We start from the raw sequence: 26,611 nt of genomic DNA, 5'->3' as shown, positions 1-26,611 counted from the left end.
AAAATACCCCCCCTCAAAAAAAAAAAAAAGGAGAGAAAAATGAAAAAAGCCCCAAAATGCAGGAAAACCAAAACCCAACCAAACCAAAACTCGACCAAAACCCTCAAAACAAAAAGTCCCAAAATACACCCCCAATTCAGTCACAGGCAGCACAGTCACATGCTCCCTGCCCATGCCCTGCCTTCTAACAGTGCTGTAAGCGCCTATAAATACCATGGGGATGCACACTTGTGGTGTGGAGCCCACTCACACTTTCTGCTCCCTGGCCCCATCTCCAGATGCCAGACAGACCTGCAGGGCTGCAAGGGCACTCCCAGGCTTTTGCAGCCTACCACAGTAACGCAGCAGCATCATTTGTTTCGGAAACCAAACAGTACAGAGAGTCTCAGCTGTACAAGTAGAAACCAAATGGCTTCTTTTGATCTGGAGAACCTGTTATCTCTACACGTCCGTCTTTCACCACACAATTTTCTTTTGCTACTTACGTACTACAGCACAAACCTCCTAGGCAGGCTATTAATCTGAAATGACATCAAGTAAATACACAAAATAAACAACTAGACTCTTCAATATCCCAAACCTAGGCACTCATGAATGCACTCATCCTCTGGAATGCCCCTCCCCACCCTTCTGTTAACAGCAATGTCATGGACATTCAAGAGACCTGTCCTACAGATCAGGGAAGCAAACCAGGAATAACCATCCTGACCCCCTTGGCTCCCAACACAGTCTGGCAAGACAAACTCCCATCTAATAGCCCAAGACAGACTTTAGGAGCAGCCACTCATTCTGAACAGATGGTAATTGAAGCCATGTCTCTGCAGATTCAGTGGCAATAAGTTATAAGACTCCAGTTCTGGGGTTTGAAAACTTCCTCCAAATGGCTTAAATTTTCTCCCTGAATCCTGTTACTTTCTAATTCCAGTTCAATTTTTGCAGTACTTCCCCTTTCCTTGGGCTTCCTTTGGACTGCATTTCAACTTTGCAGTACTAACACTGCTCTCACAGATCTCAGTGACTGCAAACTTCAAAAGGGAACACACTGGATTCATTAGACTACTTAATGACATTCATTCTGGCACTAATCTTAAAGCACTTTAAGTATTTAAAACTTTTTAAACTACTATATTAAATAACCAGTATAACCTGGCAGTCAAAATGGATTTTCCAGAATTGGCAAGGACCTCCACCACAGGAGGAAGCAAGCACATTTTAAAGACAGCTTGCCTTACTCAACCTTCCCCTGAATTACAACAAGAGTCATCCCTGCAGCAAAATATTTCTTAAATATTACAGCAATGTTTAATTTTTTTCAACTGAAGATGATGAAACAAATTAATCTCTGGCACAGACTAGTATGAAAGAAAATAAGAAATGAGATAACTTATGACAATGCTAAACCTGGATGGGAAGAATAAGAAACCAATGGTGATATAATTGGCACATAATCTTTTAAGAGTTTACACCTGAATGGGTAGATGAATTTGATAATCAAGCAACAATTTGATTTCCTACTAGTTCTGAAATTCTAGGATTCACTCAAGCAAGTATACAAGATGCTGGTAGTGTGAGCTTTTCCACAGATAAGCAGCTCTGGCAGGAAGTAAAAGGTTCTAAATGTTACTCAAGGGAGGAGCAGCAGCAGTAGAGAAAGAATTAGACAAGTAGGATAAATTTAGCTGAAAAAGACTACTGAGTTGGAAAATGCACACTATGAGTAAATTACAGCAAGTTAAAATAAAGATTTCTTAATTATAAAAGTTACTACAGATGTCATTAATAAAACCTCATGACATTTCTATGTAATTCGATTTATGAATGTAATTCATTGTTGGGTCATACAAACTGAAAACATTTTGAATTCAAGATAGATAAATTAGACAGTTCAGAGGTTTGATGCACTGAGGGCATAAATGTGGAGTGAGGAACCAAACCAATCAAGCATCTAAAAACTGAGAGGCCTCCTAAGCACAGAAACTGAAGTTGATTTTGTGGGAGTCCTACCAGCAGCTGGTCTTATGTGCAGTTCATTTCCTTCTATTTTAGAACTATTATTTTGTTGCTCTCTTGAAATAAAAAAAAAAGACAACTACACATGATAATTAACCAAAACCCAAACATATTTCCAGTAAAGATGAATTATTCTTTTTTTTTTTAAGCATTAAGCTCAGGAACTTTGGGGGAAATATTTTCCACCTTCCCATTTGATTTGTCTTTGTCTACAAGAGAACAGTAATCCACAGACATTTGAAATGTGTGGAAGAGAAAACAAGGGAATATTTACTCACAATAAGTAAAGCTATTCTTGCTTTGTGCTGGAATATAAGCAATAACAAATGTTTAGAAGCACATGATGCCATCTGAAAAAAGGTTCAATACTTGATTCGAGACTGAAGATTATTTTGCAAATTTGATCTGTTTGCAGGAGAAGCAACTGCTGGTCTTTGATGTGCATGTATCTTATATAAATCCAAGGAGGTAATAATTCAGAGTACAAAGTCATGATGTGACCACAAATGGAATATCACATGCAGCTCTTATCTTCACAAATTGCAAAAAAAGATATAAAATATCTAGGCATATACAAAGAAGGCTAACTTAAATTATATAGGAATTGGAGGATAAGACACTCAATATGAAGACAGACTAAGGAAGCTAAAGTTCTATAATCCAGAAAAGAGGATTGAGCAGAATATGATCATAGTCTATAAATAACTTACAGGTAACAATATAGATGAAAGAAGAGAATTATTGAGAGTCCTGGTACAGGGTAAGATGACAAGCAACTTCCTTGAGCTAAAGAAGGAAAAACTGAACAGAAGAATGTAGGCCATACATTTGCAAAACTTAATACCCACAGCAGCATGCAAAATGATTGCATTTTAACCAAGGTGGAGTCACTTCCTACATGTGGCAGTTCCAAGTAAAACAGGTGAGTCTTCAGCCTCACAGGACACAACCCAGTCCTGTGGTCATCTGCCAAATGAACTGGGGTTTGTTATGGCTTCTGGGTGCCCAATAAGAGAGATTAATTCAAAGGAGACATCCAAGTTGAGTATAAACTTAGAATACAGGTTGTCCAAAAGAAGTAATTTTATTTCCTCCTCCACCTTACAGGAGGCAGGCGGTTAAAACTAACCACAGACAGGAAAAATGGCATTAACATGGAAAATGACCCATCATAACACTTTAAGACTGGGTACATTGGGTGCCCAGGATGTGCCTCAAACAGCAAGAAAAGACTTGCTCCCAATTATTCCAACTTGCCAATTTTCAAATAGCATCAATGTAAGACATACATTCTCATATCAATCGGAATGAGTAGTAGAGATTTACCTCAAAACTGAAAAAAGTGGATACATGCACACGAAAGATCAGCTTCTCCTGTAAACACATCAGGCTTCTGAAATAATATTCGATCTGCAACGTGACTTTTCTAATACATTCAATCGACCACCAGAGATCTACAAAATTACAAGAAGCTGGCCTCATGATTAATATGAGATCCAGAAGGCTGCTTTGAATGGGGAATGAGGGGGAAAGTCTGCCTAGAATATGATCTTTTAGTTATTTCACTGCTGAACATTCCAAGTTCTTGAAATGAAAATACACAAGTTTTGAAAAGTTTATTCCTACTGAAGCAAAGTGATGATGGACACAGTAGTGTTCCTGTACTAACCACTAAACTTTCCTACATCAATAAAGATATTATCTCCTCTCAGGGATGTGGAAAAAAATCCACATAGCAAGGTAAGCTTTTTCTATCCACATGTACTGCAAAGATTTTAACTCTCCATTTCCAATCTCATGGACATACCACACACACTTTCCACTGGTCTCACTGAGACACTGTATCTTTGCAAACTCAATCCTTTCTCCTTTTACCCCAACAGAAGGAGCCATCCAGGTTTAAAACTCAGAAGATCTGAAGAGGGCAGTGAAAGTTAGGAGAAATGGATGGAGAAGACAAAGCCTATGAAAATACAATTTCCATGGACAATAGAAACACAGAATCCATAAGGCTGGAAAAGACCCTTAAGATCATTGTGTCCAACCATTAACACAGGACTGCCAAGACCAACACTAAGACCATGTCCCTCAGTGCCACATCTACATGTCTTTTAAGTACCTCCAAGGGTGGTGACAAAACCCCTTCCCTGGGCAGCATGTTACAGTGCCAGATAACCATTTCAGTAAGTAACTTTTTTCCTAATATCTAATCTAAACCTCTCCTGGCACAACAGAAGCTGATTCCTCTTGTCCAATCACTTTTTCCTTGGAGAAAAAGTTCTTATCCAGATACAAGCTGGAGCAGAATTACACACCACCTTCACAATGAGATGCCATTTTGTAGCCAAAGTCAGTAGCAGAGTCTGGGAACATCATTGTGTCATCACAAAAACTGGATGTAGGAGGACAGAAGATCCCAGAAATCCTCAGGGATTAGAGAGCAATCTGTTCTCATTCTACTGCTTCAACAGATTAATCAAGGAGAAATTCTGTCAGGGATTTTGTGGACGTCTCATCCTCAACATCTTCCTTGTTTGTTACAACGGGGCAAGGCTACCTACAGCTTGGACTTTTATCATGTTTGATCTTCTGTACACATGCTAAAATTCAGGAAAACCTTAACAGTCTGTTCCAAAGATGTAAGGCAGCAAATGAATGGAATACACTGAAATAGCTGTTTCAATTTGCAAAAACTAACCAGGTAAACCACATTAAAATAGAACTAGTTACAAGCACAAGATCATTTCTGGCTAGGAATATAGATCAATGACACTTCAGATTGACAAGAACAGGAAGATATTTATGTCTCAGAATCTCCTTTAATACCATTTTTGTCACAAAGTCACTGTGCATATATACAAACCATAGGTAGGTATGCAAATTAGGTGCTCAGTGCTTGCACAAAACTATTGAATTTGATCAAGTATTAACTGAACAATGTAAGGTTAAAATAAATATAGATGATGTCATACCTTGTTGATTACACATCATAAATTAAAAATTAAAAAAAGGTATTTATTTGAACAAACATATTTCTGTAAGTCCTTCTTTTGTACAAGAAGTGTAGAGAGACTTTTACAGGCAGCAGTTATTCAGGGCTGCAGACGTGAAAGCTTGCCTCAAACATGAGCTACAACCCCATTTTTGTTTATTACCACATCTTATCCATTTGACATCTACCCTAATAAATGTTCTTAATGAAAAGCATTCAAGTACACACCCTGTTCATTGGCTTTACCCAGAGTGCTGAGGCTCATTAGGCAGATTATCAGTTTTCTGCAAGAGATGTCTACACAGTTTTCAAACTTTGACTAATAATCTCTTGAAATAAGGTTTGCAGCAGAAGACATGCTGAGCAAAACTCATCACTAGACTGAATCTATGCTGATGTGATTTTTAAAAAAGTCTTTGCCCATATTTGCGGGGCAAAGTGGTTTTATTCTGTGGCTATTCCCAACCCCCAAAAAACTGCAATTACTATTTGGAAAATAAAAGTACCAATCCAAAACAACTTAAACTGAAACATTTCTGTGGTTATTCCAAGCAACAAAGTTTCTCAAACTTTTTTTCAGAAAGCACTAGTAACAGTGAAAATTAACAGTTTCCTTTTAAACTAGGGCAAACATAAGCACACCTTTTGCCCAATTTGTCCACATTCAGGAAACAAATGCATGCAAAAACTTTAATGTAGTATACACCTGAGAAAGTTGTAGTTAAAGATTCCAATTAATTTTTTTCAATTGAGTAAGAATTAATATCTTTAAAATCAACACAACCAAGAAAGGATTGTGCAAAAAGCTCAAACTCTTCATAAGATAATCCCCTCATGTAATAAAATAAACATATCTGAAAAATGTGAATTGCATTAGGAGCATAGGAACTAGACATTAAACTGATTTAAGGTGTATCTGCAATCTTTCAAGCTTGTCCTGTATGTTTTAAATATATTATTTAGAAATAACATTATTTTCCTGGCAGCTCAGCTATATTCTCATTGAGAGAATTGCATTTTGACGTATTTTCTGGTATGATCTCAGAGGCATTCAGAGCTAAAATGTAGGTGACATTTTATTAGTAGCCATAGGCAACCCTAGTTATGGCTATATTTTTATTTATCCCTCAGTACATACATGAATTGCTTTTCACTTTATTGACTAATAATAATAATAATAACAATAACAATAGTAATAGTAATAATAATATTCACTGGAGACTGGGTCATTCATGTCTAGGGATGGGAAATCAGAAAGGTCACAAGGTAAAAGAAAACTCCATTTTCCTAGGAACTTTAATGCATTTCTCCTAGGGGAATTCAAGTTGCTTTAGAAATGTTTAGACATGTATTGGTGGGCCCTTTACACCTGAGCCAAGTAAAAGCCCATCCATCTGTGCAGAATAACCTGTGTTTAATAAAAGCACAGTAAAATAGATTCCTGTACACTTTTTTTGTAAGGCCTCTGTTGCATTTTATTGCCAGCAGCCCAGTAACTCCACACACCCACTCAAAGCATGATTGGGGTTGTTTCTTAACCAGCAGTAAAACAGGCAAGGAAAGGTCACAGAGCTGGGAGATTTCTTTTCAGATAATAAACAGAATTAAAAGTGAATAGGTCCTGGTTAGCAGATCACCCTTAAAAGAAAGCCAGGAACGACAAGGCACAGCCCAAAGTCCAAATTGCTGACACACAATCTCCTGCTAGCAACTCTGGGGTCAAGAAGTAACTACCAACAAAACTGGATATATACATGTACATACATACATATATATATATATATATATATATATATATATATATATACATACACACACACATACATATGTAATCCACCACAAGTGGTGTTCATACAATTGCTCAGTCAAAAACCAAAGTAAACAAAGAGAGCCCTGTAGCTAAGGCTACCATTGACAGAAAAAGGGTAGTAACAGAAAACATGGAAATACCAAGATAGGTCACTTATATGGTCATACTTCTGCCTTTTATCATCTTTTTATTGAAACTAGAAACCAGGAAGAAAGGAAGGATGGTTCTGAGAAATCAGAAAGTGTCATCCAAGCACAATCAAGTACGTTCACACTACAAGGAGCTTTTCTCACCTGCTGGCAAGGAAGTACCACTGAGGGGTATCACTCATTAGCTGGAACTCAGCAACTGGCCATGGATGTGATCCTACTCTGCAGCAACACGGAACAAAACAGCTGAATTACTCTTACACTCAGTCATGACAGTCTTAATAGCTGCAGAGAGAAGCAATTTGCACTGCCAGTGTTTAAGCTGATGCATTCTGCTCCACAGCCAGGAACAATAGGTATCCCTGAACTTACTGTGCCATAGCTCAAGATCAGTGCCTTCTAAAAGCATGCTATTCAAGACATGGGGGAAATTACTCAGAAACACACATTAGCTACCAATAAGAGGAGGAATACCATGATGTCACATATTAAGTTATAACAGGACTTGCCAACAGATTAGTTGGTACTGAAGCTCCTAGAGATATACTGGCAATTCAGGTTCCTGTAAGCAAACAGAAGGCCAACAGCAACACCTGGTTGGAAGTGTGGGAAAGCCACACCCAGCATGTGATGGTCACCTCCAAGCAGACACCTCCAAGTGCAGCCCCATTTCTGTCAGGACTGGGGGCTGCTCGGGGATCTGCTCTAGTCAATGGAAAAATAACAGCTTTGGGAGGTTTCACTATCATGGCTCATGCTGGAGTCTTTTGTCAGAAAAGTATCATTGCTACAGAAAAAATAGAAGCTTCCAAAATTTAAGCAGCATTTCAAAACATAGGTTCAGATTCTGGGAATCTTACTTATCTGACATTAGAAACACTGAAGGGACATTGGACTTTGTTACAAGCCAGTTTCAATAGCGCTTATAATTTTTATTCAGCTTCCTCCACCCCACTCCAGCCACTGTGGGATGCTCACAATAAATTAACAGTGACAGCCTCTTCAATACCTAGCAGGCATTTCTACTTGTGCACTGTGAATGCTGATGGGGAAAGGAGGAAGGGGGAAACAAAGTGCATCTCTCTCTTGGTGTCGGCACAGAGCCCTTGCTCTTCACAGAGAAATCCAACAGTGTAACTTTTGATGTTCCCTACTACTCAATCAAAATCCACCTATCTAAACTTCTCTGAATTAAAAGGACTTGGAACTCCAAAGCTGATTCTCACCACTGTGAATGAATACTATAAACTTGTCTAGTAGAACAAAGGTAGAACTCTCATGTCTTCCTATCTGCAGGAGCAAAACATTTTATTTTAATTTACTCTCACAGGTATAGCATACACTTATAAAGAAAGAAAACTGTTTTTTAAATCACTTTGATCATATGTAAGGAAAACTCCACCAGATCCATGCAGATCAAGGACCTTCAGTATTTAATCCAGTACTATATGGTAATTATTGAGCCTATATAGTAATTATTGAGTGGGTTTGCAGCATTTACAAAGGTTGCATCAATGTTTCACAGCCTTTTCATGTAAAATCTCTGCTGTTACTCTATAGAATGTTTAATATTAAAATACAGCCAGTGATTTTCTGTTTGCTCTTCTGGGTTGATGCTGGCATGTAGCTAGAACTATGCTAATGAGATCCTCAAGGTATGCACACAGTTTCGTTAACTGAATAAAATCACAGAAAAGTCATTTTCTGGTCTTCAAGTCTCAGATTCTGTCCTTCTAGCTGTGTAGGCTGAAATGCTGAATAGGTGCTTTATTGCCCACTGACAAGAAAATATATGCCAACAGAGGTAAAGCTAATAGGCCACCATAAATACAGGACTAGATGGTGTGGACATTGCACCAAACACTTCATTACCATGTAGATACATGGAAAAGTATTCATTTTTTGGGGGATGTATCCCTCTGCACTTTTCTGTAGCATGTTCTGCACGTGGGATAATATGCTTCCCTTGTTGCCACTGAGACAATCAGACTGTTCAGATTTCATTTCATAAAATCCTAAGATCAGCAATAACATCTGTATTTGTTTAGCAACAAACATATACCTATTTGTATATAAAAGATGACAGAAGTATTTTCCTAGACCTCCACATTCTCTGTGTGCAGCTGCCCAGACTTCTGCTGCCGTGCCTGGGAATGCCGTTCTGACACAGCCACCCCCATTTTCTAAAAGTTGGCTGAACATTCATAAAGCCTTGCTGTAAGCATCACAGTCAAGTCCTTGTGTTGGTTTGCTTAATTTTAATGAAATCAAATTCTTTCTTTCTTATTACAGACATGTGCCTAAACTATTCTATACAGTGTTTTCCTAAGCATTTTCACTACTTTATTTTTAAATTAGGATTTTAAAATATTTATCTTAAAATGTTTGTAAGATCAAAAAAAAAAAACAAAAAAAAAAAAAAAAAAAAAAAAAAACCACCACCAAAAATCACACATTCAAGTTTTTCTCCAGACCATTTTGTGAAAGTTTTCAGGCGTCACTGCAATAAATCCTATTAAGAAATATTGCAGCACCCTCCTCACAGAATTGCATCAAGATATAGGCTGTCTGAGCAACTAGATTATGCCAAGAACAACAGGTACATTTATTAATTTTGCAAACCTGCTGCTTATTTATTTTATACTGTTAGTCAGATCCTGCTACCGATGCCCACATCCTCCATAGGAGGAAAGTCTGCTGAGGTCAGTGGCTGAGTCTTGACAGTGTGAATTGCTGCTCAGCAACTCCCAGCAGTTTTGAGATACTACGGTCAAGCACAAACATCTGAGGAGGTGCATGGGAGAAAGAAATTTCATCCAGCTCTAAATGACCATTACAGCTTTGGGGAAAACAAGGTCTGATCCAAGTGGGAGCCAGAATCAAAGAACCAGAAATAAAAAACCCAACAAACTAACTCTCTTGCGGGAAGAGATCAATTCATGTTGGTTTGCAATTTTTTTTTGGACATATAGATAATAGCCCTTTATATTTTAAATAACAATGACTTTCTGTGCTAATTGTTTTTTGTGTCTCTGTGCTGAGGGCTTTCAGGGCTCAGAAAGCAAGTCAAGATGCTGAACAGCATGTGTGTACACAAGATGACAGCCTCTGGCAGGGGACACAAAGGCTTCAGAATACGGGTGAGCACAGTGAAGGGCCACCCGTGTGCGTAGGGGATGATGGGCTGTCTGCTAGAAATCTGGCAGAATGCTCAAAAGGGAGTTTGCTAGCCTGAACTTGACTTCTGTGCCTCACTGATGAATATTAACGTACAATCGCTGTTGCTGAATATCCCCATGGCTCTATGGCCACTTCAAGGATGCTTGCACGTATTATTATCTCCCTCTTCCCTCCCACCCAGCTGATGGACACTACACCTTTAGGGGTAAAAACACACACCCTTAAGACCAAGTAGATGTCTGTTACAAAGATTTTCTGCTTGATTTTAATCCAAAAGAGCTGGCATTGAGATGCTGTTTTTTAATTAAAACCTCCTTTGCTGAGTTGTTTTTGTCTTGTGGAGCATCTATCAATCAGGAGGAGTCACCGCAGGATGCACTCGGTGGCAGCAGGCTATTTCATCCCTTCCCCCAAGCCCAGACACTGACTTTTTCCTTCTTCCTCCCCTCCCCAACTTCATTAACTAAATGCACTGAATAAACCTTAACATCCCAGCTAAATCCTATTGGCCCTGGATTTGCTGCTTAATGCTAAAACCCAAGCGACCCATTTTTCTCCTGTTGATACTTCTATTGCTGATGGCAGCCAGCACAGAAAAATACCCAACTATAAACTATTTTCACATAAGGAACAAAACCAAGAGCATTCATCACTCACTCTTTCTGCTGCTGCTCACAAACTTTATGTAAGCTTTACGTGATGTGTCAAAGCCTCCCTTGCTTTTGTGCTTCATAGGCAGCACAGTGAGCCTGTTGCTTAGCAAATGATTACAACAGAGTGCATCTGTTATTAAAACTGCAACTAGGTCCCTTTTAAAGGAAAATGATCTGGCAAAGTCTATGAAAATTAATTTCTGTGCGTTCTACAATCCCCAATCACGATATTGTTATAAACATCAGAAGATGGAGATCTCACTAACTGAGAGAAAAACAGAGTAAAAAGCTTCAGTGCTACAGAATCATTTTGGTTGCTATCCTTAAGTTTTGCTTTGAACTCTGAGTTTGTCTTCCCAATTTCACATATGCCACAGAAAAGGCTAAAGATTATTCATTGTGCCCCTGTCTCCTGGCTGTCAGCCCTCGTGCTGCAACCCAGTTATAATTACTGCACGTCATCTGCCCTCAGCTCAGCTGCCCAATGCTTCCTCCTTGGTCCATGATGACAAACAGGATCCTCAATGGTTCTTCCCAGCTCCTGACTCACTCTTTCCAAAGCACCCAAATTGGGTCATCCATCCAGCTGTAAAGTCTCCCTATGGTAGCATTAAGACCTTTGGCTGCTGGTGTCATCCGCCTGCCTTTACTGCTTGCTCCACCAGACCTCTGATCTCTCTTCCACCTTAAAAACATGACACCATGACCACCATGTGTTTTGCACAACATCTGACACTCCAAAACCCTTCCCTCCCACAAATACCTCTTTTTCCTTTCTGCCAGACACAACTGTGGCTGCAGTCACGTCCCCCATTAACTTTGCAAGCTGCTCAACAACTTTCAACTGCAGTGATACACCCTTGTCCTGCTGCAGGGTCCCTCTGGAATTGTTCCTGCCAAGCAGGCTTGGACAGGCTCCCAGTGCTCCTAAGCAGAAGGGCCACCTCACCCTCCGCTTCCCCACGTCCTGTCCTTCTCCCTGGGTACACATGAGGGATGTGAACCCCTGTCCTTTCACCAGGACAGCCTCTTCCCCTGGGATGGATCTGTGGAAAGCAGCTTCCCACGCAGAGAGCTGAGTGCTTTCCCTCATGGCTTGCAAAAGTCCTCACCGCATTTTCAGTTATCTGTCAGAGTGGCTATTCCAGCTTGCTCTTGGGTACCCAACCAACACAGCAGTCTTCGGATTTGACTTATATTTTTAATACCACATTTCACTTGACTTTATTATCAGACCTCAGTGTCCTACAATACTCAGGCTGGCTTCTGAGAAGTGCTGCATCCTGAACTGCCTACCCCACGGACACCCAGTCCTTTGCCCAGCAAATTCCCGCAGCATTCCGAGGCTGCGAAGGCTGAAAAGGAACAGGGAGCCCAGGCATTTGGTGAAAATGCAGCTATCCTGAATAAAAGCTGTCTTTATAAACAACCTAAAAGGAAATGCAATCTAGCACTGAAGATATGTGGCACAGGTTATGATTATTAGTACGCTGTCTGGTATGAGAAGGCTTTCAAATAAAAACACCTTCTTACTGACCGTGCCCTCGCGTTAATGTATTTCTTACCAATACCACTAATGGAGCATTCATCATGTTTCTTGCTTCTCTGAAGTAACAAGAGAAATAGATGGAACCATGTAAGAATAAAATTAAATGTATCCATGGCGCTACACGTTATCATACCGCACACACTCTACAAATGTGTTTAAACAGGGTCCTTGAAGGAAGTAATGGCAACTGACTTCAATATTACAGAAATATTCAAACCAGCATAAATTGGAAGGCGGGAGAGATAAGGAATATAACCAATAAAACAAATGCTTATATTCTTGAGGACTTGTTTTTTTTTGCAGCAAGGACACAGATGAGAGAAAGACAGAAGGCAAGGTCTTCTGTAAGAAACCAGCTATTCCAGAATAAAGAAATAAAAATATTTTTGTTCGCCTGATTATAGATAAGGACGGTATGGAGCAATATATCCACACATTGCCGAGGTTTTCCCTTGCCTTGGATACAGGGAGTAGCATACTAGATAGAGGACATATTTCTTAAGAGGTTTATGAGGAAGCAAACCTCAGCTTTTCTGTTCATTTTTATAAACTCTTGACGGATTTCAGCAAGGCCAATTCCTGGACTCAGCTTTGAACCATTCTCAGTGATAGTTCACGAACTTTGCACCAGGAATCTTTTTAGGGATAAGCAATGGACAAATGGATTACCAGCTGCTCAACTCCACTTTTCACTATTGTTCTACTTCTAGAGTCATATACAAAAGAAACAAACAAGGACTACAGCTAGACTGAATGGTACGTGCACATCTAACAGATATTTATTTATTTATAACACTTTAAGATAGACATGCAAAGGAATTGCCAGTTATGCCTGCATTTTGCATATAATTTATGCCTGAGCTGTTAAAAAATATGTTTAGGTAATGTGCGTTAACTGAGTGTTTATTTTTCCAGTAGCACTAGGAAGGTTATCAGAAACACAAATACAAGCTGTACACTAAACATAACCATATCCACTAACAGGACATTCTAACAGATGCATAAAGGACATGAAAACATCATTTTACGCACACAGGAACAATTTTTCTATCATCTTCAAAAATAATAATATTAATGACCATAGTAATTAGGTATGAAGCCCAGACTCCTCTATTATTACTGTTAATTTAAAACTACTGTATATTTTCGAACTTTTCTTTAGGAAACACACACTTCGAAGTTCACTTTTCCCCCACTGCACAACTCGCTGAGCGACAACCCGGTTGTTTACTCAAGCAGTTTACACAGCAACTTAAAAACAACAGCAAGAAAACCCTCCAGAAACATTAACACTTGAACGAAACGCGAAAACTTCCAATGACAATACAAATTCCAAAATATGGGACAACATTCCAAACTAGTTGCTTCTGACGGTGATGCTGGTTCACAGCACGTCAGAAACTTACTAACCTCTGCCTTGCTAATCCCTCCGCAACCCCTGTGGTCTTCCTCGGCCTCTCCGCGCTTCACGTTAAACTTGCAGGAAACCATGTACCGGGGGCACACGGACACACAGCGAGCAGGCTCCGGATAATATCATCACCTTCGAGCGCCGGAGCCCCGGCTCAGGCGGGGTTACTCACCCGAGGGAAGCACACACTTCCCGACTGACAGTCCCTGACGGATCTCCCTCAGCGCCGCTCACTCGTGCGGCGGATAACCCAGCCCCATCTCCGCACGGAGCACTTCTACCGCAACTTGTTGGGTCCGCGCTTGTGCAACTGGAGTTTTCCCGACTTGGCCCGGCGCTGCCCGTCCCGGCCCGGCGGCGCGGCCCGCTCGGCTCCCGCCGCCGCCGCCGCCGCCGCTCACAAAGAGCCCCCCCGGGCCCACCCGGGCAGCGCCGGCCCGGCGGCCCCGCGCCCCCCGCGGACCCCGCGGGGCAGGCACCCACCTGCGGAGCGGCTCCGCTCCCGCCTCCCCGGGCGCAGCTCCCGCCGTGCCGCCCTGCGCGGACAGATGGCCGGCAGCCCTCGCAGCCCTCCGCTCTGCCGGAGCGAGGCAAAGCCCGGCTTTTTTTTTTTTTTTTTCCTTCCCCTCCTTTTTTTTTTTTTTTTTTTCCCTTTCTTTTTTTTTTTTTTTCCTCTTTCCTCCCTTCTCCCTGTTTTATCCTTCCTTCCTCCCTTGGCTTAGACCCTGGCAGATCAGCACAAGCGTGCTCACAACACCCCCTCCACCAGTCACTTCAATTAGTGCCACACGAGAGGAGCTTCTGCCCAAAATCTGCTTAAGAAAGGGCCAGAGGGCAGGGCAATCGCCTTTGCTCAACAATGACCAGAAGCTGCTATAAATATCCAAAAAAAGCACTGGCCAGGCCAGGAATGTCATATCCTAATGTGATAAAAATTGTAAATATCCTATGTATACCAGCAACACAAAGCAAGAAAATCAGGTTGTTTTTTATAAAAGAGACAAAGATTAAAAGCAGTTGCCACCTCCTTACCCTCTCCCCCCAATACGTGACCTTGTAGTATGTTATCAAAGTTGTGTATTTCTGGGTGCCAAGCTATTATGTTTTCGAGGTCCAGAGCAGCTCGTTCACAATCCCTTTGTGACAGCTGCTCGCTAATATTTATAGGTACCCAAGTCTGTGCACCTTATATAACCAAGTCGACTGACCAGGGCTGGGCAGAGGTAGACTCCAACCCCACAGATATGGTGCCTCACACAAATAGTACAGGCGGTGGCTTACCTTTTTAGTTAAAACATTAACAAGAAGTTCCCAATACACCAATAAGTAAACCAATATATTAATACAGTACAGACAGGGGTGCATTTATATGAAGACTGGAGGATTTAATGTAATTTGATTTAGACACATTTTACACTAACCTTATTCCAGTGCTGTGAGCGAGGAGAAACTACAGCCTGAGGTTTCTAACTGTACAGTGAACTAGAGTTAAAAACAACCAAAAACCCCAAAACCAAGCAAACAACAAAACTCACAAAAAGCCAACACACCCTTGATCAAGCACAGTGCCTCTACCAGCAGTGCCTGGACCTTGGGCTTGTGCATCACTTCACAAATGTCCAGTTCACACTGTGCAAGTAGCTGGATGCCACTGGTTCTGGCATGGGGAGGGCAGAGTGGGAGAAGGGAGTGGTTTTGGTCCCACAGGACTGCTTGTAAACTCTGCAGTGCCTTCGAGATAGTAATTTCCAGTCTGTTGATGGCCGGATGACAACAGCTAGGTTCATCTGGGGGGAAGCCAATAGCCACTGTCACCTAATTCTCTCTCCAGACATTCAAGAATGTAATCATTGCAAAGGGAGGGCACTCAGCTCATGTCCAAGTCTCGTGCCTCAATGTTTATGTACAAATCTGTGTAAAAGTAGTTAATCCTATTGACCAACCGCATACTCTTTTAGAACCAAGATAATGGCCATCTGAAATTAACCCTGTATTTCCTCTGTCAGGTCTCCATCAACTCAAAAATCAACTTTTCTTCTACTACAAATACATGTTATTTTTTTCCATTTCATTCCCATGCCCTCTTCTGATCACACTTGTTTGTCATGCTACAGTGAACACTGCTTTCGCAAACTAAACGAATTCACATACAGACTTATTCTCAAAGCACCTTTATCCACAAAGGATGGTCACAGAGGGTTTTTGCTGCTTTATTAATTCCCTGAATTTGAGCATGTGCCCAATGTAACAAAAAGTGTACTTTTAGAAGATCACTTGATTTAAAAGAAAGAATATTTAAGTGAAGCTCATATGAAACCCTAGTCCAAAAATCTCATATGCAGGCTTGCAAGAACAAAACTGCCCACAAGATTTCCAGACTTCCTAGATTCAGCAGAGAGAGAAATATTCTCTGTTTCAACAAAGAGTTGTCAGTAACCCCGAGTGCACAGATGCAAAACAACAACACCAACATGAACAACAGAGACTGAGCATTGTTGGGCCAAAGCTGCCAGCCCACGGGCTGACAAAGCCCCTGCTGATGACAGGGGACAGGGAAGCAGAGGTCCCCACTCTGGCACAGGCATGGTGCAGGTCTGTGCAGCCCAGCACAGTGGCCAGGGTAATGGAAATACATCCAGCTGAATTTCCAAGGTGTTCCATGCAATATGGCTAATTAACCCTGCCAGTTCCACTGGCTGGTTTTTACACAGGCTCCTGCCTCTATTTCAGTCAGGGCCAACTGAGTGAGTTAGCCACAGCAGCAGTACAAACAAGTGTTGCTTTGCAAAAGAGTGGACAGAAGTCTCACTGAAGGAATAAAAAAACCCTGACATAATCCTCAACAACAAAAACCCATCCAGGTAAGCAGGAAAAAGATTTTTAGAATAATAAGCTTACTTGGCAAAAACATGAGCAATGACTTAAATAACTGCATAGTTGTGACTGAATAACAAGACAGCAAAAATAAATCACTAATGGAGTGAAATGCAAGGCTGTGTGCATGGTATAAAAATTTAGCCAGCCAGGCAGATGAACAAATTGGTGAAACTGAGTTACTGATGCTAGAAGTGACAGAAAAAGATGATTGTCTCTGACTTCTGGGTGAGTTTTGTATCTTTAATTTTTGTGTATGTCATTCCCGAGTTTAAAGAGGGAAAATAAAAAATTCTCCTTTCAACAAAAGACTCTGTTTGTATTGATCTGTCTTGATCTGCTCCTCTTCATTTTGCATGCTGCTTTCCTACAGCTTTTCCAACATATGGATAGAAATGGTGGAGGAATCTTGCAACCTCCCTTAAGGACTGATGAAAATGTAGCATAAGAAAAACTGCATGTATGGATATATGCCTCACAAAGGGATATTCAGAAGAGTTGTCTTCGCAAGTGTGAAAGTATTCCAAATGCCATTTGCTTTTCAGATCAAAATGCTCCATTTGATGATAAATCTAAGAGACAGATGACAGAAATCTCCCTGACTGAGCAATGTCCCAAAACTAAAATGTACAAAGCAAAGATACTATTTAGTTTATAAACAATTTAATGTATATTTGCAATTTTAAACTGTCATAAAATATTCTACCATCAAAGCACTCATTTTATAGAGAATTATGCATTACCTGGAAGTGCTTTAAGTTAACTCATTATGGAAATAAAAACCTGCATCAGATACATTGGGTGCTTGCATTTGACATAATTTCCTGGAGAAGGAAACCTGTGTACGGAAAGCTATCCCCAAGTACTGGTTGAAGTATTTAAGGGAAAACTTCACTTATTTGATAAGTGAAAACTGACAACACCACCAAATCATCTAGTATTAGTGTTCTTTTCTTTTACATGTCCCTGCCCTTGGACAAAAACTAATAATGGGTTATGCTATTCCTTAGCCTGAATAAAATGTTGCAGTTCCGGAGATAAAGATGTATTGAGCTGAGCAATTAAATAGCTAAATAAATGAATCAGCAGAGCAGAAGTGACAGATTTAATTACTGCTTAGAGCTAGGAAGGGGAACTAATTATGGGGTTCATGAACCTCATGCCATTCTTTTCCTTAAGCATGTGCTTCAATTCTTCTGGATCCAACTCTGCAAATGCGGTAACACCATGCACTAAATTTAAAAAAAAAAATGAAAAAAGAGAAAGAAAGGCACAAAAAGTTATCCAAAATTTGGAAATAAAGTCTAATCTTTGAAAAAAGAATCGTCAATACTCTGTTCTAAAAGCCCATGTTCAATTGACTCCATACCATAAGTTACAAGAGCTTGCTTTCAAATAAATCAACACTAAAAATTTAGTTTTCCAAAAAATGAAAGCACAATCAAGTTCACCAGATGTGAATAAACCAAAGATTGCAATAGAAAGCTGTGGTAAGTGAGGCATAAAGCATATAGATCTATTGAGTGGTTAGGAGCCCTCTTCATCAGAAAATATCTGTCACTGGGAAGCCTGAGCAAGCTTTTGATCCTACTACCTCTCTCCTGCTTTGGTCAGCCCACCACACCAAGCAAAATATCTCACAAAGATGCTTTTGTGGCCACCAATTATGAAAACACTAGCAGTGGAGAAAGCCTGCACCTCAGTTTCTGCCTTCTGTCTCATTTCTCTAGGTTGCATTTACTTTACCATTCTAATTCTATTCTTGTTTGATAAAACTGTCAATGCCAATTATTTGAGCTTCACATTAAACTCATGATCCTAGCAGTATAATCCCCTAAACATAGAATTCTTTTCCTTATTAGTGGGAGGGAGAAAGGGGATAAAAGCCCACATATACAGCATTTGAATCACATCATTCAATTAATTGAAAAATTTTGTTTTACAGCTATCTTGTACAGATAAAGAGAGACAGGTATCATTTCAGGAGAAAAAAGTACCAAGCTGGGTTTTTAAAAATTAATTAGGGAAGGGAAGAGAGGAGAAGTCTTTAATTCATAGCCAGTTGTTTCCTAAAATTTTAATCTCATTATGATGTCTGTTTTAGCATAATTTTAAAAATCTACATATTTGCCTCTTTTCCTACACGTGCTACAAAGAGAAAAATATCTGGACAGCTGACCTCATACACCATTCTGAAAAGAAAATCAGGCCTTTTACTCCACTGACTTTAAAAATTCTAAAAATGCAGGACATGATGCAAACAATAGAACATCTTATGGGTAGGAAATATCTAAATCTACCCCCACTATAGTTGTGATCTCCTTCCACACCACGAGCAATTTTGTCAGAATGAAAATAATTGTGTCCAAACCCAGAGCAGTAGGCTGATTCCTTGGAAGGCTCACTGAACAATCACAAATGCCATCATCATCCAAGATTACAACATCAGATCTGCTTCAATGAAATTCTGCCCTCTGAAGGCAGCCAAAACCAAGGTCTATTGCCTCAATAAAGTCCAAAATGAACTCTATCTTCAAAATCAGTGTCTGGGTTTCTGTATCAAGGGAGACTGTATCTGCAGGGAACCAGGAGCACCGTACATCCAAGATAAGATAAAACCAGGATTTTTAATTTTTTTTAAATGTAATTATGGTATAGCTCTATACAAGTGATATTCTTTGCCTGGAATTCTCATGCAGTTAGATCAGAAGAAAATGCACTTTCTACCTAGACATACAGCAAAGCAGACAGGAGCTGATCTTCCAAAAGGACACTATCTGAAACACTGGGTACAAGTTGCATTAACACTCATACCATATGAATTTGACAGCATCAGATATCCATGTTATTAAAGTGTGAGGTGTGTAGAATGTCACTAAGGTAACAGTGATCATGAACCTTGCAGAACACACACACTCACACACACAACTGATATCTCGTAATAGAGGTATGATGATTGTATAAATAACCTCAGTGGAGCATGATGAGAATTAAAGGATCTCATGGGCAGGGGCAGCTTGTCAGCAGACTGCCAAAGAATAAAAGGAGAGCATGCACTCTTGGTGCACAACACTTCTAATCTCAGGAGGCAAAATCAGCAGTATTTCACTAACAGTTCCCTGCCAGGCTCACATGGAAATAACCTTTAAAGTGTCTGAGGTGTCCCTCTCAAGACAGGACATGATCAGTATTTGCCTGTGCATCCAGAAGCAGAGTCCCAAAGGAATACAGGGCATATAGGGATGGAAGCCACGCAGAAGTGAGCTCAACACCTGGGGAGAAAACTGACTATGAATCCACCATCTTCTGCTCTCACTGCAGAGCAGTGCAAAAGAAATCCCACATGGGATACTTGGAAGTGGAGTAATGGTTAAGCATACTCTGGAAGCTAATTTGTCATTGCTTCACTTTCACCCTTTTGCTCTCAATCTTGCACTTGGATGTCTGCCCTTAGGTCTTGCTTAACATAATTTTGCAGTGTCTCACCACCCAGCCAGCCTGGTGAAGTGGAGAGACAAGATGAAACAGAGTGAAACCAGTAGATTATCAGTAGAAAACAAAGAAGGGTGCACAGGGTGTCTAGAGACGTGAATTTCTCTTCCAACAGGGTCATCGAAGACCAGAGCTTGCAAGTATTCCTTCCTATTTTTAAAGGGTCACTGGCTTGGGATGACTTTACTAGCAGGGAAAGGATTATCTCTAACAGCCATGAACTAATTCTTCTCCTGCATGCTGGCAAAGCAACACTCCACAGTTCTGGGTGAGCCCTGGGTTTTCAAACAGCCTCTCACTGTGTTTGGTTATTACAGGGAAGGTAGCAGGTCATTTTTCACATGCATGGGAGTGTGCCGTTTCATAAAATCTGCCCTTGGGAAGTTTGCTCATGCTGATTTGCAAAAAAGTGACTAAGTATACCAGCAGGTGTAGGGGGAGTTGCTAGCTGTCTGGTACAAAGAAGAAATTACTGTTTTATTGCATAAAGTTCAAATAACATTTATACACTACTAATCTCAGACCTAAAAATAATTTAAAGTCCCCTACCATTTTCTTCTTTAAAATCTCAAAGAAGTACTCTTTTTTGGAGTGGCTTCCTAATAGTTCATTGGAACAGCAAGTATCCAGTCTTCACTGGGGACTAATATGAAAACTAATCAAGCTCCTTGACCGTAATGACAACTGAAATAATGGGAGCCACTGTCCACCTAAAAAGCTGAAGTAAGCCTCCAGTCACAGTGCTCAAAGGCTTTTCACAAAGAAGGGCAAGGATCTGTGCATACAAACATCAGAGCTTGCTTACTCATGGAATAAGTTGCATCTGGGAAAAAAACCTCCAAATAACCAGAATTATGCCAGAAATAGGAAGAACAAGGAAGCCTGTGAAGTGGCTAGAGTGTAGCCCTAGACTGAGCCTGAGCAAAACTCACAGAAAGTTTCTCCTCTCTCCTAGGGCAGTAGTATACCAAAGAGGAAGAAGCTATAAGGAGAATGAAATAAGGAGTGAGAAAACTGATCCTCATGAGCCTCATAACACAATCATTGACTTAATAGAGATAAAAAAAGAGGTTTTATAATATGCAGTAATATGCTCATTGTGACACTTATGAACAATTATAAAAAGTAATTAATTAAATAAAAAGTTTTCTTGATTTGTGAAACTTGAGAAGCAGTTACTTTCAAAAATTCTGCCACTATGAAAAACACTGCCTGCAACATGAGGGGATAGCACAAGCCCAGAATAGACCAAGAGAACAATTTGGATATCTAAAGGAATGGTTCACTTCCAGCTCTTGAGGTCTGAGGGTCAGTTTGAAGGAACAAAATTCCAGGGCACAAAAATCAGACAGTTGTGGAAGAGACTTGGGAAGTTCCACATATGATTTCTACTTTAGCTACCAAATTGGTAATGTCTGGAAATTCCATTGGTAGAAGGTATGGAAATTACCAAAATATTCCAAACACAGGGAATTTTGAAAGTCAAACCTGAACCTTTGTGATTCAAATCTCAAAAGCAGACAGTGATGGTAGACCATCCATCCATCCATCCATCCATCCATCCATCCATCCATCCATCCATCCATTCTGAACGAAAACTGGTTTTAATATTACACTGCTGAATTCACAAAGAACTTTGGTAGAAAAAGAAGAAGTGGAGATAGTCAGAGATGGAGAATCATCTGCATTTTGGAATGAATAGCATGCTATATTGAGACCAAGGATGCTCCCTGAATTTCTAAATATAAGTAATGCCATGATTATTCCTCATTTAAAATATTCCTCACTATACACATTTGAAATGCCTTTTATTCTAGAGCCAGCACAAGACTTTTCAACAGCTCAGACAAAACTGACAGTCAATCCTCCTAAAATAACAGATGGGACAGGGCCACCTCTGCCTGCCACAGAGCAGTGGGGAATTGCAATGGAGAGATCTAGAGGATTCATGCTGTTAATCTGGCTGCCTCCAGGGACTGATAGCAGTCAGCAATCACAGCTGCTGGCACTGGGCATTCTACCAGTAGTTTCCACTCCTACTTTAGGGGCAGCAGCACTTTCAGACAGCCTGGTTTTCCATGTCCTAATATGGACAAAATTAGGGTGGACAGATGTTAAGGGATGTGCGCTTTGTCTTTCCAGGAGCCTGCCACCTTAGACAATTACTGCTTTGCTTGTGCTCACAGTTTGCTGCTGAAAGCTGAAAACTCAATGCTTCTTCTGCATTCTCAGAAAAACTTATGTTCACTGGTTTCATAATGCTTCTGAGAGTCAGGGGCCTTGACCCTCGTATGAAATCCACCTTGTGTCAATCTTAATTCCATCTCCAGAGTCATCAGGAAAAAATTATGTTCAAAAAAGCAAATAGTTCATCTCTAATGATTAAGACTATTTTTAACATGCTGTCCATATTGTGCTCTTCAAGTTCCTTATGAAAGTGAAATTGCAGTGAAATTCTTGATGTAAAAAGCTACTGTGAGATATTTCAATATGCTGGTGCAACATAAGAGTTGTCAGTGTGACAGGGTTGAGCATGACTAGCTTGATCAGGAAGCTACTGTGGAGAGCTGTAGCGTAAATGATAGATGTAAAATCAGAAACAGCTTTGAAATGTGTATTGGCAGCTTTTCATTTTACAGGACCATTGGACCATGTGTTGCATCAATATTGGTGATAACACTCAAATTTCAGTAAATATTAGTGTTTAAAGCTGAAGTTATTAAATCCTTATGGAGGTATATTTGCTGCAGCTTTTCTGACAGATTATACTGTATCGGGGCATTTGAAAATACTGTTGTTGCCCAGTAGAGTAGTAACAGCAGGAAAAAAATTAGAACAATAATTTTGTTCAACATAAAGTCATACATTGCTACACCATAATGACTTTTTTATATCAAACCCAATATTTAAATTCCATTATATTTTTTAAATATACGAAACTTTTCTAAGGAGGAAATAATTCAGTGATGCCCAGCAAATTCAGACCCATTCTATACCTGTAGATTTCCACTGTGCCCTCTTGAGATTCACTTTTTCAGCGCTTAGCTCCAAGAACATAAAATAATAGTCTTGCCTGCCTCACAGAGCTACTATTAGCACAGCCCATTTATATTCTATAGCATTACAGCATTATGGGAGAAAAATGGTTTCTATATGTACCATTCTATGCGAACATTTTCCACTGAACTTTTTTTAAAAAAACCAGAAAACCTAAATTTGTCTCCTGATCTTTTTTTTTTTTTCATTTTGTTTTCTACCTTCCATCACCTTGTTTTGCTGTGTACTGTGTTGTGTCTCCTGGTATAGTCTTCTTCTTTCTTCAGTCACTTTTCTGTGTCATCTAACTGCGATGAGGTTTCTGTCAATGTTTCTTTTCTCCACTGTTGCAATCTTCTTATTTCTCATATATTGCCAGTCTCTCTAGATTGAGAATAGGTAACTATTCTCAAACTTAGTTGGGTCTTTGTATCTCTCTTCTTCTTACTCTGAGCCTTTCCTGCCTGTGAACCACCTTCATGAGCTTTGGTTCCTGAAGGAATTGTCTCCCTTTATAGGGGTAAAGGAGAGCACTACACCCGCAAGCATTCATTGATGAGGAGACAGGGAAATCAGGAAGAGTGAACGATCAGAGAGCTTTTATTCAGGATACATGAAGGCCTTTAGTGATGTGTAAAACGCCTCAGAGATAATGAGTGCTTCAGGGTAGGGATCATATCTGCCTGAAATAAGGATATCTCCAGTGCTCAGTGCACAGAAAAGTTGCTAACCTTGCAGAGGCCTTCAAATTGCTACAGCTCAAACCCCAGGAGGCTTTACAGGTTAAATTTTACATCTGGAACTCAACTGGGAAACAAACTCAAAGCCTTTGCATGCAACAAAACACGTGGTTTATGGTGTGATTGCAACCCAGGTGCTGATGGCTCCCAGCTGCTTATTCCCTTATCCTGTGCTCTGGGTCCTCAAGAAGTGCAAGACAGAACCAACCAGTCCTGTTATTTACCTTGATTTCAATCATTTGGAGGACCTAGATCTGTCCTTAGAGATATAAATTAAAAGTCTCATTGTTAGGCCTAGTTAAAAAAAAAAAATGTTTACAACTGCAGCTGCAACTTGGCCTTTCAAATAAGAACTCTGAATCCAGCAGAACTCTAGAGTAAGAATGGATATGTATGTTATTTATATGTAGAATGATATTCATTTTTTTATTACTTCCCTTTAAGGGGTGCTAGGGGCATTTCTAAATATATTTCATAATTGCTCAGTTCCAAAAGGTAAGATATCTTCTCCCTGCAAATCTGGAGAAACATTAAAGTTGCCAATAAATTGCTGGAAGGCCTTACCTTAGGGTTACGACTCTAAACAGACCCAGCATTTTTGTGCAGAGCAGCTGCCTCAGGGAGAAATCAGCAACTCTCCTGGAGTGGCTCATGAGGAAAAGCTTGAAAGACTCAGTCCTACAAAGGCACTGACATAATCTGGTACCATCCTAGGCTTCTTCTGCAAGCTTGCAGTGCTGGGCTGTTGCCAGAATATAGCCAAAAATCACATCTGTACACACCTGTTTGCAAGAGACAGATCCCACTGCTTGGAATCTGCTGATGAAGCCTCACAGGTGCTCAAGGATGAGATTTTCCTCTAATTTGGGAGTTCTGCTTGCTATTCAAATCCCATCAAAGCAGGTGGAAACCTTGCTGTCTCAGTCTTCCTCACTTCTGAGGCAGAAAATGCATACATGCATGCATATATCCTATATACACTTCTATCTATATGTGGGTACAATTTTCAGAAAGCACAATTTCATAATTTCAGAATATTTCTAGGACTTATCTCACTGAACTGTTGAGCAGCTTGCACTGAAATTGTTAGCATTTCAGAAGGGATTACTTTGGTATGATTACTTCTTTATTTATCTGTGTATGTTTTCCCAACTTGTTCTTTCTTCATTCTGCTCCTTTTTCTATTAACTTTTGCAAATGTTTTCTCCTTTTCTTTTTTCCCATGGCTTGAATTTTATGAGCATTCCCTGCATGTTTTAGGGCCTTTTCTGAGGAGGCACTAAATAGAGAGAAAGCAATTCAGAAAAAGAATGGTAAAAAATTAATAATTTTAACTACATAAAATCATAGAATCATAGAATGGGTTGGAAGGGCCTTAAAGACCATCTGGTTCCAAACCTCCTGCTGTGGGCTGGGCCACCTTTCACTAAACCAGGTTGCTCAGAGCATGATCCAACTTGTTGTTAAACGCAACCATGGATAGGGCAACCACAGCTTCTCTGGGTAACGTGTTCCAGTGCCTCACCACCCTGACAGTAGAGAATTTTTTCCTTACATCTAATCGAAATCCTCTTTCCGTTAATGTCAGGTCATTTTGGAGAGAAAGCCAGGAAATGTGGAAAGAGAAACTCCCCAGAGTTCTCATTTATTCTACACCATTTCAATACACAGCACAGTAATGGTGATTATTAGAAGCTCTTCTGAAAGTGGAAGTTTCCCAACCAGAAAAACAGAAAGGAATATCAACTCTGGAAAGTTAAATTTAGTTAGTGCAGCCAAAAAAAATTACTTTGAAGAGCAAGTTTCTAAAGGCATAAAACTAATAATAATAAAATATTTTTAAAGCACTTCCAAGACAGGAAGTCTACCAGAATGTCTGTAGGGCTGATAAGTAACTTGGATATGAAAGGGGAACCCAAATAAGATCAGACTCTAGCTCAGCAAAGTGAAAAGAATTCTTTAGATAGGTGTAAAGAGCACTATGGAATAGACTTTGGATATTCCCAGGCTGAAACTTTCTTTACAGGGCAGAATCCCTTTACTGGTTAGACAGTAGGAAACACAGAGCAGAAAATTAAATGGTCACTCTTCACAATTCAGAGAGGTTTCTAGTGTAGGGAAATGCACTGTTCAGCATAGTCCTCAGTAATTTGGTTACGGCTGAATAGTGAGGTGAGATTAAATCATACTAGATTATTTAATGTAGTAAATCCAAAGATGTCTGAAAAATTGCAGAATAATCTCAATTCTTTGTGATTGGTGATAAAAGTGTGGACCAAGAATAATGCTGATAAATATTCAATCTGGAACAAAAAAGCCCAAAAAGTCCTAACTATACATACCCAGTGATGAGCTGTAAGTGAGCTGCTACAAATCTGAAATATGGAAACTGCAACTGGTGAAACCATCTACCATTCTATAAAAACACCAGCCTAATGTAAAAGGAATATTATGAATTATTAGGAAAATGAAATGGAAGAGAGATTATAAGGTCACAAAGAAAATACACCTTATCTTCTAGGCCCCAAGGGACTCACCTGAAGTAAAAACATATAAATAAGGATCTATGGAAAAGATAATTAATGGTGAGGGATGGTATCTCTGTAAGGAACAATAAGTCAGTCTGTTTAGTAAAAACCCACAATCTATCCTGCCATCCTGGTGTACATGATTAGCCCTACAATATTTCTTAGCAGTAATGACCTACATTTTTGT

At 40.0% G+C, this 26,611-nt stretch overlaps 1 protein-coding gene across 16 annotated transcripts in view; it reads right to left on the bottom strand.

The window, feature by feature from the left end:
• The window catches only part of LOC129118663 (poly(rC)-binding protein 3-like), a 501,082-nt gene that overhangs the window by 125,252 nt on the left and 349,219 nt on the right, over positions 1–26,611 (bottom strand). Inside the window, exon 1 of one of the 16 annotated variants that reach the window (XM_054630145.2) lies at positions 14,238–14,385. The exons of 13 other annotated variants lie outside the window; for them this stretch is intronic. The gene's annotated coding sequence lies outside the window, so the exon portion shown is untranslated. 2 more of the 16 variants (XM_077182925.1, XM_077182929.1) reach the window with 2 other exon arrangements.

This window comes from Agelaius phoeniceus, chromosome 1, assembly GCF_051311805.1.
Source record: "Agelaius phoeniceus isolate bAgePho1 chromosome 1, bAgePho1.hap1, whole genome shotgun sequence".
Lineage (NCBI taxonomy): Eukaryota > Metazoa > Chordata > Aves > Passeriformes > Icteridae > Agelaius > Agelaius phoeniceus.
The sequence above is the reverse complement of the archived record's forward strand: the minus strand, read 5'-3'. Positions and strand labels throughout refer to the sequence as shown.